Source organism: Mesocricetus auratus, unplaced genomic scaffold (genome assembly GCF_017639785.1).
Source record: "Mesocricetus auratus isolate SY011 unplaced genomic scaffold, BCM_Maur_2.0 Super-Scaffold_6730, whole genome shotgun sequence".
NCBI classification, from domain to species: Eukaryota; Metazoa; Chordata; class Mammalia; order Rodentia; family Cricetidae; genus Mesocricetus; species Mesocricetus auratus.
In genome coordinates this window covers 94,145,543-94,159,851 of record NW_024429184.1, presented here as the reverse complement: position 1 = coordinate 94,159,851, position 14,309 = coordinate 94,145,543, and the positions used below count along the sequence as shown (strand labels likewise).

General features: G+C 51.5%; 1 protein-coding gene across 3 annotated transcripts in view; it reads right to left on the bottom strand.

Moving 5' to 3' along the window:
• Synpo (synaptopodin) overlaps positions 1 to 14,309 on the bottom strand; it is a 65,659-nt gene that overhangs the window by 38,151 nt on the left and 13,199 nt on the right. Inside the window, exon 1 of one of the 3 annotated variants that reach the window (XM_040741762.1) lies at positions 13,766 to 13,866. The exons of 1 other annotated variant lie outside the window; for it this stretch is intronic. The gene's annotated coding sequence lies outside the window, so the exon portion shown is untranslated. Of the gene's footprint in view, positions 1 to 13,765; positions 13,867 to 14,309 lie in introns of those variants that run through there. One more of the 3 variants, XM_040741764.1, reaches the window with a different exon arrangement.

The following is a 14,309-nucleotide window of genomic DNA, read 5'->3' as shown; positions in this document are numbered from 1 at the left end:
TTTTCAGTGCTCAGAGCCACCCACCCCTACCCTGTCACAGAACCAGATGGCAGGAGGCAGCAAGAGTGGGTGAAGGGCGGGGGCGGAGCTCTCTGACTCCCTGCAGGGGCCTCGCCTGCTCCATCCCTGCTTCTGTTTTGCTGTATTTGACAGTGGCCACGGTTTCCAGGAAAGAAGAGAGAGGCGGAAAAGTTAACTTTCCGCCACCCACACAAATATTTTTGGCCAGCTTTGTCTTCGGGCTGCCAAGCCAGGAGGGAGGGGTTGGCAGGAGCACTGCTTCGAGCTCCCTCCCAAGGAGGCAGGGTTTCCAACCCAGGCAGGGGCTCAGCAGGGGTCCTAGCAGGCCTGTGCTCTGAGACACCACCACTCCAGAGACACAGGGATTCATAATCACAATAGCAGGCACCGCCTCCTAAGTGCCTACTAGGGCCTTTACCCATAACTCTCCAGGAGGGTGGTGGGGGAGTGTTATCTGGGCATGAGGACCCTGAAGCTTGATACCATGTGTAGAGTTTTGGGCAAGAAGGGTAAGAGGGTGGGGACCAAGGTTGTCAGGATCTGTGCTCGAAGGTGCCACTTTCAGCAGCTATAAACTGTGACTCCAGGGACTACACAGCCCCTGGAGATGCTGAGCCCATGTGGCAGCTCCATCTGTGTGGGCAGGAGAAGGCCAGTCCTGCTTAGCAGAGATGGAAAGGGTCCCTCCCAAGCTTGAAATGCATTTTCATGCACACACTGCCCCTGTCTTGCTACCAGCTCTGAGCTCTGGCAGGGGCCTACAGAGCCCACGGTTTCTCCACCAGAGGGAACTTGAAGCCCAGGTTAGGTGGCAGGTCCTAATTGAACCCAGGCACCAGCCTCAGCCCCACAGCCCAGTTGGGCATCAGATGGCCTGCAGTCCCAGTACCTGATCAGACAACCTAGGCTCTTTCTGCTGCCAGTTTTTTAAAATGGAGCCCAGTATCTGTGATGGGGGAGGGGGCCGTTTTGAGTCCTTTTGTGCAGCTCTCTATATAGTGGAGGAAGGATGCTGGCTTGGAGTCAGATCTTGGTTCAAATTCTCTCTGTCTCTGTCTCTCTCTCCCTGTTCCTCTTTCCCTCTCTCACTCCCCCTCCCTCTCTCTCTCTCTCTCTCTCTCTCTCTCTGTCTTACACACACACACACACACACACACACACACACACACACACACGCACGCACGCACGCACGCACGCACGCTGAGCTGCCTGGCCTGAACCAGTCTCCTGTGCCTCCCAGGGTGGTTGTAGGGATTTGTAGACAGAATGCAAGCTCACTGCTTTCAGCCACCAGCTGCTCCCCAGGCTCTGTGGATGCTTGCACACCAGACATTCAGGGCCAGTGACTGGAAGACCACAAGAGCCTACTACATTGTTACAAGGAAGTGAAGAAGCAAGGGCTGCCAGAGACACACAGCAGGGTGCACCGAGAGGTGCACAATGGTGTCCGGGCACGGGTCCTGTCATCACTCTCCCAGAGTCATCACAGGATCTGAGCCTCTCTGGTTTTGCCTTTTCCTTTTCTTCTTTTTTCTATTTATATTCTCCCCCCTTCTCTCTCCTCTCTTTCTTTTGACAGTCTCCAGCCCACACAGGCCTCAAGCTGGTTTTGTAGCTAAGGATAACCTTGATCTCCTGTCTACCTCCTAGGTGTGGATCACCAGGCCCAGTTTATTCAGTGCTGGGGTTACAGCAAAGGCCTTGTGCATGGTAGGCAAGCACTCTACCAATTGAGCCACACCTTTGGCTCCCTTTTTCTTTATAAAAATACTTTTAACTTTTTATTTCATCTGAACCGGGCGTTGGTGGCGCACGCCTTTAATCCCAGCACTCGGGAGGCAGAGGCAGGCGGATCTCTGTGATTTCGAGGCCAGCCTGGTCTACAGAGTGAGTTCCGGGACAGCCTCCAAAGCTACAGAGAAACTCTGTCTCGAAAAACCACAAAAAAAAACTTTTTATTTCATCTGTACAAGTTATTTTACTACATGTATATATGTTCACCCTGTGCCTGCCTGGTGCCCACAGAAGCCAGGGGTCAGATCTCCTATAACAGGAACTAATGGATGGCTGTGACCCATCATGTGGGTGCTGAGACCTAAACCTGAGTCCTTTGCAAAAGCAACAAATGCTCTTAACCGTTGAGCCATCTCTCCAGTCAACCACCCCCCACCCCCCTCTTTTTTTTGACATAGTCTCACTATGTAGCCCTGCTTCTCCCTTACCCCCACCCAAGTGCCAAGACCATAGGCATACCTGGATGACAGTCTAATTCCTCTTTTTTTGTTTGTTTGTTTGTTTGTTTGTTTGTTTGTTTTGAGACAGGGTTTCTCTGTGGCTTTGGAGGCTGTCCTGGAGCTAGCTCTTGTAGACCAGGCTGGTCTCAAACTCACAGAGATCCACCTGCCTTGGCCTCCCAAGTGCTGGGATTAAAGGTGTGCGCCACCACCACCTGGAGGCAGGGTCTAATTCTATAGGTAGAGAACAAATATTAGGCTGAGAAGGAATTAGCAGCCCAGGAAGATAAGACCCTCATTCCCCAAAAGGTCCTTCTCCTTATCTGACCCTGTCCTCCTCTACGGTCTATTTCTGTCTCTATACTGTATAGGATCTGGAAATCCATTTGAGTTTGGACAGGCCAAGGTTGAGCATGTTGGGCAGGGCACAGGCAGGGGAGGCTGGAAGAGAGAGGGTCAGATTGTGACAGGCTTCAGTTGCGAGGACCCTTTCCGCTAACAGTGTAGACGCAACCCTGTAGGACTGCTGCTGGCCAGTTCTGTGGAACGGGACTGGGGGCAGCGGAGCTGGAGCCGATGGCAGGGGACTGGACCAGGGCTGACACTGAGGGGTTGGTTCTTGGAACAGAAATGTGCTGGTTTCCTTGGCTGGCGGCACAGTGCAAGCATATAAAAACAGTATGGGTGATAAGAGATGATGAGTGTGTATTGTCTTTGTCAGGTTCTCTTCCAAACAACTCACTCATTTGACCTTCCTCGGGAGAAGGGGGCTGCTATTATTAACCCCATTCCATAGATAAGGAAGTTGCGCTTCCATGACCTGCCAAGTTCACACAGCCAGCAAGTGACCAAATCAGGTTCTGATCCCAAAGTCTCCCTCTAGACATCACAACTCATTCACAAGGCTTCACTCCCTCAACAGTGTAAATAATTACTGAATGAACTAACGAGAGAATGAGGAAGATGACAGGACAGGAGATTCCCTCCAATGCCTGCTACATTACCTGGCACACTATAGTCCCTTAACACATGAATATGGGATAACCAGCCAAGGGATTAGCTACATATGCAGCTGATGTTAAAAATGGCGTATCCCTGGAGAAGGGGTTACTCAGAATCTGCCCAGGCCTCTCCTATCTGGCAGTACCCTCAGCTTCAGAGTATATAAAGGACAGTGTCTGGCCTATTTAAAGCTGAGGTCTTCCTGCTATTAAACAGAAGGCTGGTGCTGTCCCCAAGCATCTGAGCTAAGAAGGTGCTGTGTCTGCCTATCTCTTGGAGCAAGGATGGGTACCAAGGCAGGGGCATCAAAGCAAGAATCCCATGACTGGCTGGGGCACTTGTCATTGCTCTGTTCTACTTTCTTGGAGAAGCTATTTCCTTTCCCTAGGCCTCACTTTCTCCAATTAGAAAAAAAGGTCTTGAGTAGTGTGGTTGGTGGAGCAGAAGCAGAGAGGTGACAGACACTTCATGGACCCCTTCCTTGAACTTCCCCTGTCCCATTGTCCTTGGGGTGGATGGAATATGACTGCCCATTTCCCAGCCCTCCTCCTAGACCCTGAAGGAAGACAAAGATTTTGATCTTCTTCATCTATGTCCCATCAGAGGTGTCAAGAGACCCAACCTACTCTGGTTTCTCCTTCTTCTTTGATATTATTTTCCTTTCCTCCTTCCCCACCTGTCCCTCAGGGAGAAGGGTGGGGTGGGGATGGTGTGAGCCTAGGAGAGCCCAGAAGCATCAGGAAATCCCTGGCATGAGAGGGCAGTGAGAGGGGTGTCCCCCAGGGAGGTGAGCGCTAACTAAGCCTCAGGTTTGCAAATAACCTCGGGTGAGTCACAATGCCTCTCTGAATCCCTGGTGCCCTCTTGGCAAAGCAGAGTCTCGGTCATTCCTTTCTCTGTTCTTTCACTCAACACGAATTCACGAATGCCTGCTATTTTAAGCTCTGGTGGCGCACAGCGAACAAGAGGTAAAGAAACCCTACCCACGTGGAGCTCACATGTTGGTTGGGGTGGACAGATAATAAATAAATAAGTAACTTAGCGAATCAGATGATGCTAAACAGGATGGAAGCATAATTAAGCAGGAAAGAGAGCCAGGAAGTGTTGTGTGGAGCGAGCAGAGAGAAACCTCCACAGACGCTATTCTGGGTTTTGGGTGGCATATGTACTTCAAGTTTGCGGTGGTGTTAGATTTTTCATATGCAATAATTTTTGAAAAGCACACAAATCGACATTAAATGGCAGAAGCCCTGGGAGGTGCTATTGTTCTGAGGGCTCAGTTACTCACTGTTTTAGAACCTGCTCATCCCCCTGTGACTGTGACTACTGTATTTTTTGTTTTTTGCAATCTGTATCCAAGGCCTTTGATTTCACATCTCAGTGTTATTTCATTTGAGAGCAGTGTTTCAAGGTTATGAAATGGATAGGATGCCTCTCCTCCTCCTGGAAAAACAGACAACCGTGCAATGCGTCTGGATAGACCTTGCGAGGACTAAATAAGGCGACCTGTGAAAGCGCTCTCTAAGGTGCAGCTCTTGCCACTGTAATTATTGTTTTGTGAGAGGATGCCTGAAGGCATAATAAGTATCAGAGTCGCCATCTGCTGAGCGCTAACTCCATGCAGGGCCTATCCTGGCCACCATGTCCACTGAGGCCAGCGCCTGCTACTCCTCCCTGTACCTGCTACTCATTCTTCCCAGTTACTATAAGAAAGCAGATGCCCAGCAAAGAGGAGTCCCCACCCATGGTCCAAGAGCATGGGGAAGGCCAAGCTGGGACCTAGCAGATCCCTGGGATATGAAGTCGTCACTAGGGTCCTCTGAGGACTCCAAGAGGATCCTAGTGACAAAAGGGCTTCATTCTGGCCCTGGCTTAACCACAGCTCTCCATTCTGGTCCTCAGTGAGCCCTAAGCCTGAGCCTCAAATGCCATTTCCAACTCTGGGTTGCCTGTGGCACCTGACACTCGGGGCTCTACATGCCAAGCCTGTTCAAAATGGACTTGCAAATCCAGGCTGCACCAAATCGGCTAAGTCCCCTTCCGTCACACCTATTTCTGCCATGCTGGGTTGACAAGTACATGGGCCAAGGAACCAGCTCTGACGAAACTGGAGAGACTGAAGTCATGGCTATAAATATAGGGCTAGTGCTGGCCGGATCAGACCAGCCTGGGAAGCCACAAGTCCCCTTCTGGCCACAAGAAGAGATGAGGACCAAGAAGGGAAGGAACTTCCCCAAGGTTGTGTGGTCATGGAGGGTCCACAGTAGGCCAGAGCACCAGGAGCTTAGCCCTAAAGCTGTTCTTTCTGGCCATCCTTGCCCTGGGAACTCAACAGGGCAAGTCCAGACTGAACAAAAAATAGTGTGGTATGAGTTCAGTTTGTAAAAGAAGCAAAAAATTCAGAGCATTCTTATCCATTTTCCTTTCATTCACGGGCCCCTTCTTCACCCAGAGTTATCAGCATGTGGGAACCCAGGCATATCTACCTTACTGTCAAATACCCTCTCTTCTGTTTTATCTGAGTGCATGTGTGGGCACATGTGCGTGGAGTATGGGAAGGATGCACTAGTAGAGGCCAGGGGAGGACATCGGGGGTCCTAGTCTATCAATCTTCATTCTATTCCTTTGAGACAGGATCTCTCATCGACCCTGGCACTAGGCTGATGGCCAGCAAACCCCAGTGATCCCCCTGTCTCTGCCCCCACAGCGCCGGGGTCACTGGCACAGTCACACACCTTCATGCTTATGCGGCAAGCACTCTTCCACCGACCTGTCTCCCAAGTCAGAAGTGTGCACACATCTCTCGCCTCCTCTATGCCCTCACAAGGAGAACCGATAGCTTGAAATGGACTGTGGTGGGAGTGGTTGCAACACGGAAATGTGAAGATGTTGCAAACCATGGTCTTTCCCACAACAAAGCCCACTCTTCAGCACTGACCACCCCAGAACTGGTTAAAGCCACAGCCAGCGAATTCCACTACCCCACATTTCCTCAATTGAGGTGAACCTCTGCTTTCCCTGAAACCACACCTGTGCCATGACCACCATGAGAGCTGCCTGGGCACATGCCCCGGGCACAGGTCTCCAAGAGGAAGCACCTGCTCCCCAAGATGGCCCATACATTAGAACCACCTGAGAATGTTCCACACATTTCAAAGCCCTGGCCGAAGCCCTGGCGGATGGCATATGTGTCTATGAGTAGGCCGGGAGCATCTGAAAGTTTTTATCTTTCCCAGTGATTCCTGTGGGCAGAGAATTTGGGAATACCACTCTTTGAGAGCAGTCATTTAGCTGTTCCCAGACAACAGTAGGAAGAAGGGAGCAGTGCAGACCCCTATCTCTGTTCCACTTAATAATTCATGGGGTTTCATGAAACGTGTGTGTGTGTGTGTGTGTGTGTGTGTGTGAAGGATAATAAGTTTTATTTGTTGGCGTACAACCCTCATAGCAGAAAGCACACAGGAACCTGGGAGGCAGAATTTCCTTTGCCTTCTTTTTTTTTGCAAGCCAGTCACTTACACCATCCTGAGCAGATGGGCCACAGGCTTATCAACCCTCTGGAGGCCTCACTTCATGTGGTACCCAGCTGGCCAGCCAGAGAGGTGGAGGGTTCTCAGCCAGCCCCTCCTCCTCTCCAAGCTGCCACTTCCTAACCTCAAGGCCAAAGGTTCACAGAGGTGGCTCCCCCCAGGAGACATCAAGCTTCAGGCTCAGAAGCCTGGAAATAGAGACATCGGGGTGCAGCTTATGCCAAAGGCTTGTGGCATCATGACAGCCTCTTCTGGGACAAACAACAGCTAATGATAAAAATGATCATGCAAGAGTCTAATATTGATGGGTCTCTTCCTGTGACCCAGAGACACTGTGGTAGTAAGCCCTTGCAAGGATGCACTAACCGCTAGTCACACATGCTTCTGAGTAGTTGTAATGTGGCACTCCAAGTGACACATGCTCCAAGCAAAGAACACAGAACATCCCCAAGATGACACCAAAAGAAAATGAGAAAGAAAAAAAAGTAGAGAATGTCTCAGAACAACTCCACCTGGTTAGTAAGCAAGTTATTAGAATTGACTGCACTGGTGTCTTTCTTCCGCCACTGTTTTTGTTTCTTTTGCTTTTTTGTTTTCTCTTCCCTTTCAGGGTGACTGCAGACATTATAAAACTACACATGGGCCTCTCTGGTCAGCCCTAGCGTGAGTCTGGAAAGGCATGGCCGCCACTGCCACGCCTCTGAACTCCAGACTGAATTCTGCATCCTACCACTTCACCAGCTCAGAGACTCTGGGCAAATTATGCATCTTTTCCTCAATTTCCTCATTGTCAGCTAGGACAATATTAGCCAGTCTCCAGTCGATGTGTACCTGGCATCTCAGTGCTTAAAAAGTCGAGGCAGGAGGATTGAGGTGGGAGGCCTGCCTAGACAACATAGTGAATTCCAGGCCAGCTTGGGCTACAGAGTGAGACCCTGCCTTAAAGGAAGAGAGAAACAAAACAGCTTGGGATAAGAATAGTATGAGTTTAGCCAGGCAGTGGTGGTGCACGCCTTTAACCCTAGCACTCAGGAGGCAGAGGCAGGTGGATCTCTGTGAGTTCAAGGCCAGCCTGGTCTACAGAGTGAGTTCCAGGATAGTCAGGGTTACACAGAGAGACCCTGTCTCAAGGTGTGTGTGTGGTGGGGGTGGGGTGGAGGATAGTGTCTGCTCCTCATGGTCACAGTTGGGGTTTCAGCAAGCGCTGCGCAGAGACATTCCCCAGTGAAGAGCAGCCGAGCTGGGGAAATTCAGCGATGCACTAAGCGCTGCACAGAGACATTCCCCAGTGAAGAGCAGCCGAGCTGGGGAAATTCAGCGCTGCACTAAGCGCTGCACAGAGACATTCCCCAGTGAAGAGCAGCCGAGCTGGGGAAATTCAACGCTGCACTAAGCGCCTTTTTGGACATCATAGGCCTCAGCAGTTGTGGCAATTCCCACCAGTGGTAGGGAGCCAAGGGGTCTGCGAAGCTCTTTAGCAGGGCCCCTCCGATGGTGTCTCAACGACGGCAGATGAGGGACCCTGTGGGAGGACACGGGGAAAGGCAGCAGGGTTGAAGAGTGTGAGGCAGGAGCTTGAGTGTCACAGAGGGTGGGGGATGACAAGGTAGGAGAAGTTGCTGAGCCTCTTAGCCTTAATCTGACAACCTGTAAAATGGGGCCAAGGACAGGGTCTCCTGGGCACTGTTGTGGGGCCGAAATAAGGTGACACAGGAGGGGCACCCTGAGCCCTGCCAGATACAGAGTCTGGCTCAGGAAGGGTTCTGGTTAGTCATCCTCACTCTGCCGATAATGTAGCTTTTCTCACTGCGTATTCACCCCAATAGTTTGCTTCTTTGGGGTTGGGAAGGGTAAATTGTTATATTTCCTTTTTTCTTTCTCTTTCCCTCTTTCCTTTCCTCTCTTTCTTTCTTTTTTTTCATTTTTGAGATAAGGGGCTTATTATGTAGACAATAGCCATGGCTAACCTTCAAATCACTATGTAGCCCAGGCTAGCCTAACAACCACCTAACAGTATTCTGTCTGCATGTATGCTTGCAGGCCAGAAGAGGACAGGACACCAGATCTCTCTACAGATGGTTGTGAGTCATCATGTGGTTGCTGGGAATTGAACTCAGGACCTCTGAAAGAACAGCCAGAGCTCTTAACCTCTGAGCCATTTCTCCAGCCTGCCTCAGACTCTTAAATGCTGTGATTACAAGTATGAGCCACCACCTAGTGTCCTCTCCACCCCTTCTCTCACTTTGTTTTGACAGTCGTTCTATATAGCCCTGGCTGGTCTGGGACGATGTAGCCCAGGCTGCCCAGAATGATCCTCCTGCCTCTGTGTCCATCGTACCGGGCCATGGTAGGGCCTCAGTGGCTCAGACATGGTTGGGGAGCTGACAACTTAAGCTCTGCACTCTGGTGGTCTGCTTTGGGATAGCTACTAAACAAACTGCAGCCTCCAGCAAGCTGCTCTTCTGCTCTGAGACTTGACTTCTCCATTGGCACCTCGGGGCTGATGACAGTGCCAATCTCACGGGGCGCAGTGAGGGATGACAGTGCCAATCTCACGGGGCGCAGTGAGGGATGAGCAAGGTAATGTAAGAGTTTTGGGCAGAACCTGGCTCCATACATGGCAAGAGTTACTGACATTGCAGTGAGGGCCGAAGAGAGGCAGAGGCAGGAGGTTGATCCCAGCACCTGCCCTCCAGCTTGGAGCCTCCCAGCCCCCTCTGCGTGTGTGTGTGTGTGTGTGTGTGTGTGTGTGTGTGTGTGTGTGTGTGTGTGTGTGTGTGTGTGTGGTTATGTGTGTGTGTGTGTGGTTATGTGTGTGTGTGTGTGTGGTTATGTGTGTGTGGTTATGTATGTGTGCCCGTTTCCATGCCCACATGCCCCTGTGTGTCTGAATGCTGATATATAGCTGTATGCTCGTTTCCGTGTGTGAGATGCATGCCCATTGATGAAAGGATCTGTGTGTGCTCATTTGCTCATGTGTATGTGTGTGTGGGGGGGGGGTGGCCTGCAGACCCTGGGAGTGGTCCAGGAGGCTGCTCAGCTGACCAAACAACCCCATCTTAGCACTCCAGGCTTTCTCCTGAATTTGTATTCCTCTGCTTTCTGGTTCTTTTAACCCTTTCCTGTTTCCAGGGGAGCTCCAAGGCAGCCTGGTGTAGGCTCGCCTGGTTCTTTCTCCTCTCCTGCACGGGTCCCACACTTGTTCACACCAGCCCTTACCCTCTCAAAGCCTCCGTTTCCCAAGTGTGTCCCACTCAGTATTCTTCAGGTGTGAAACCACCCCACTGTCCCCACCACTCACCACGCCCATCCTGTGAGTCTAGAGTGAGCTGTTCCAAGAGCTATTTTGGACATTGTTCATGGCAAAGTCTAAGACAAACCCTGGGGCAAAGTACCTGAAGTCGCTGGCCAGTGAGCCAACTGACTCTGCAGGCTGTAACCTGACAGCGCAGGAGGGGACTATAGGAGGGGATTCATCTGAGGCACAAGGCCTCGAGGCCTCCATCATCAAAGTCCTTCCAGTGTACCAGGACTTGAAGAGCTGAAGGAGTCCTGTAGCCACCATGAGATGGACGCTGCTCCTGCATCTGTTTCATATGAGGAAATGAGACTCAGCAGAGTTCAATGACCTGCTTGAAGTCACAGAGCTACAGGCCAGGACTAGAACCTAGCCTGGGGAAGAATTGGCGCTGGTCCTGCACCTCAGGGCTCCATACTCAGTGTCTTGTCTTCTCTGTCATAGGATGATGACAGCCTTCCCTGGGTCAGTAGAGTTATGGAACTATAGTGTCCTTAGTGTCCCCTGTGGTGTGTACAAGGCAGTCTGTCCTCCTGGTTACTGTGTCCCTTTCTGATGATCCATCTTACAGCTCAGGAAAGTAGATCCCAGATTCTCATAAAGATCTAATGACCTCAGCAGGAGCTGAGAGAACGAGCCATGCAGGCTGCCTAGCTTTATCCTTTGTTTCCTGATCCAGCTGCGGCCCTCAGTTTCCCCTTGCCTGAGGCTGAAATTGCCACTAGCAGCTTGGGTTCAACAAACCCAGAAAAAAAAAAAAGAACTCAAGGAAGCCAAAGGAGGTGGCGAGCCCAGGCATGGCTGCAACGGGGAGCTCAGTGGAGCGCTAATCCTATGCCGCGTCACTGACCACCGTAACAGAAGCAGGTCTGTTCTCTAAATGAGGACATTTCTTTGGGGAAAAGCTGGTCTCGCAGCTCACATCCTGCCCGCTGAGCAGAGCCTCAGTCAAGCTGATCCCCATGACTCTCAGGAGCAGCCCAGGGCAGGTCTACTTGACCTTGGCAGTGGAATAGCAGTGAGTATTCCGTAGACCTCACAAGGCTTGTTAGATGAGTTCCACAGGCAGGAACTATGCCCTTGAACCTGGCCAGCTGCTTCTCCAGAGTTTGAAAAAGTGACCACCAGCACCCGTGAAACCTGGACCTGCCGAAGGTCGATGGCTCCACTCAGTCAGCCTGCTTGAAGGAGCCATCCACATTCTGCAGGAAAGTGTCCTTCTAGAAAAGAAAGAACATTCAAGAAGTGGGTTGCTGGTCCATCACAGTGTATTCAGTCCAAACAAAGACAATGATGCCTTGAGTTAGAGGAGAGAAAGAGAATACCCTAAGGAGCTAGTTCATGGTCACGCAACAGATTAGTGGTAAATGTAGAATGTAGAATGAGCCTAGCCTTCCGCTCCTTCTATCACCTGCTGCCTCCTCAAGAAGGGGTCATAAACTCTTCCCTACCCAAGGATGTTCTCCACCACCGTGTGCCAAAGGTACAGGATGAGATGAGAAAGAATGGTCCCGGAAGCTGCTGTTTTACCTCAGAGCAGAATAAGGCTTTCCCAAGGGCTGGTGATAAGAAAGTGCCCAGTGAAGCTCTGTGTACGAGCAATGACCAAGCCACAGCAGCCGCCGCAGTGAACTCATGCAAGAGAGGCATGTCCTCAAGGGTGCCGTCTCAGGCCAGCTCAGCCTGGAGAAGTGACTAGGATGCGGCTAAGGCTCCCCCAAGCCCCTGCAAGTCCCCCCAGCACTCCCTACTGAGGTAAGTCCTGGCTCAGCGTATAAGTCATAGCCAAGTGGCTGGGAGCTAGGACTGAATGGCCGGAAAGGCGTGAGCCTTAGGACAGCTCCGCCCGACCCTCTCAGCAATTCAAAGGAAGGCTGAGACCAGAGGAAGCACTTGAAATGCCACTCAGGGGACATTCTTTTTCCCAAGACCCTGCTTTTGACCTTAGACACCAAACTCACAGTAAGAATGAGCCGGTCTTTCCCCTCTGCCCATGCTGGCCCTTGCTTTTCCAAATAGCACCCATCATAAACACACACACACACACACACACACACAGACACACACATGCACACGCACACACTCACAGTAGCAACTGTGCTTTCTCCTCTGAACTCATAGAATTTGGCACTACTAATTTGTGGGACCAAAAGATGGTCTCCCCAGAAGATCACATGTGGCTCTCAACAGCTAGAATTGCACTCTTATTTTTTGTAAGACAGGGTCTCGTGCATCCCATAATGGCCACAAACGACATATATTGGAGGATGACCTCCACCTCCTGGCTACTGGGACTACAGGTACACACCGCCACTCCTGGCTTATGCAGTGATAAGGATCAAACCCTGGGCTTCATGCATGTGCATAAATAAGCCCTCTATTAACGGAACTGCATATACAGCCCAAGAACCAACACTCTTGAGAGCAGTTCCAATGCTATAAGCATAAAAGGAGTCACTGCCCAGAAAGACAGGACCTAAAGGATTCTCTACTGAGTGCCAGGTTTCATTCGTTGTAGAAGAGTAGATCTCACAAACTTGAGATGCTGTTTGTATATTTTCTCAGCATAAGGAAGACTAACACACACCCCTTGTTAAGATGAAAACTAGCAGTGCACGGAGCACTCTGACATGAGTGAGCTGCCAGTGGTATGCACGCTGAGCTCTGGAAGCCCCGCCCTGGCCCTACAGTATGTCACTGTAGGCAAGAAGACTGCAGCCAGGTGATGGGCGGGGCCCTGTGTGGCAGGGCTTGGCAGAGCAACCTCCTGAATAGGGAGCTAGCTCCCCTCGAGGCCCATTCTTCAGGAAGAAACAGCCTTGGACTCGGGTTACTTGACCCTCAGAAATGATCCCAATGGCCAAAAGCATGGAGAAGGGAGGCCCTGTCTTTGCCCAAGCTCAAGTCTTCACTCTAACCTACCCATGCCTCTGGCTGAATCTGGACAGCCAGTCCTCCTGATGGCCATGGCTCAAGCTTGGTTTCTTTACCTTCCAGAGCTTTGGTGACAATGCCATGCTCCCAAAGGTGAGGGACTACTATGAAGAACAGAAAACAGATGGGAGGGGGACTGCTATTACCCTCCCTGTCTTCTGCTGTTTCATCTGGGAGATGGAAGAGGTGAGAGAAGTAAGAGAAGATGAAATGTGGTTGTAAGAAACGCATAATAGAGAGAAGCTGGCAGAATAGAGCCCAGTAAAGTAAGGACCCCACTGGGCCAGGAGGGAAGCTATGTGAGCCCTGAGTCTACCCACTCCAACTTGATGATGGCCACATGACCTTGACATCCTCTTGCACTCTGATGACCCCCAACACACACACACACACACACACAAGCACACACACGAATGGGCACACACACACATACACGTGTGCTCGCGCACACACACGCACACCCCTCCACCCACCCTGGAGCACACTGCAGACCAGCCTACATCTTTTCTCTCCCAGTCCCAAGCCTCAGGCCAGGCGATGTCCTTGTCCCGCTGCCTGGGAGGCACATGTGGTTTCAGTTAGCAGCAGAGCGGGCATTTCCGTCCCAGACAGTGGGACCCTGCCAGGGCCCCAGCTCCCCAGGAGTCCACAAGAAGGGCCACCTCAGCTCCCACTCCCCACTGGACATCCCAGGGACCATTCTCCTCTGGAAAACTCTGCAGCCCTCTCCCGCTCCACCGCCTCACCTGGAACTGGACTCAGCACACAATGGAGAGGAAGCCGGCTGTGCCCGGCCTCTGTCCACAGCAGCTCGCTGCCCACCGCCTGCCCGCCTGCCTGCCTCCTCTCTCTGCTGTCTCTAGCAGGCTGAACGGGATGGGAGGAGGGCAGGGTGTCAGGGGGGCGGGCGGGAGGGAGGGGAGGGGGGCGTGTGGAAATGAAACTTTAATAACAGAGCCCCTTTTGTTTCCGAGCATATGGGATATTTCATACATACTGAAGACATTAGCCGTCTATATTTTTAAGGGCTCGGGCGAAAGGATGAATAAATAGAGCCCATGTTCTACTCAACAAACACACATGCAGAGAACTGACTTCTGGGGCATTTCAAACCCCGAAGAAACAGCCCCCCGTGACACCAGACACTTCAGAATAAACATGTTTCCGAGCCTTTGGGCTTTCCTGGGCCCCTCTTGGAGCCACCTGAAGCTTTGGGGCTCCTCCCTCCCTCCCCCCCCCCCCCGCACCACCGACCCTTGTGCCTCCATACCTTCTACTCTGTAGGGGGAG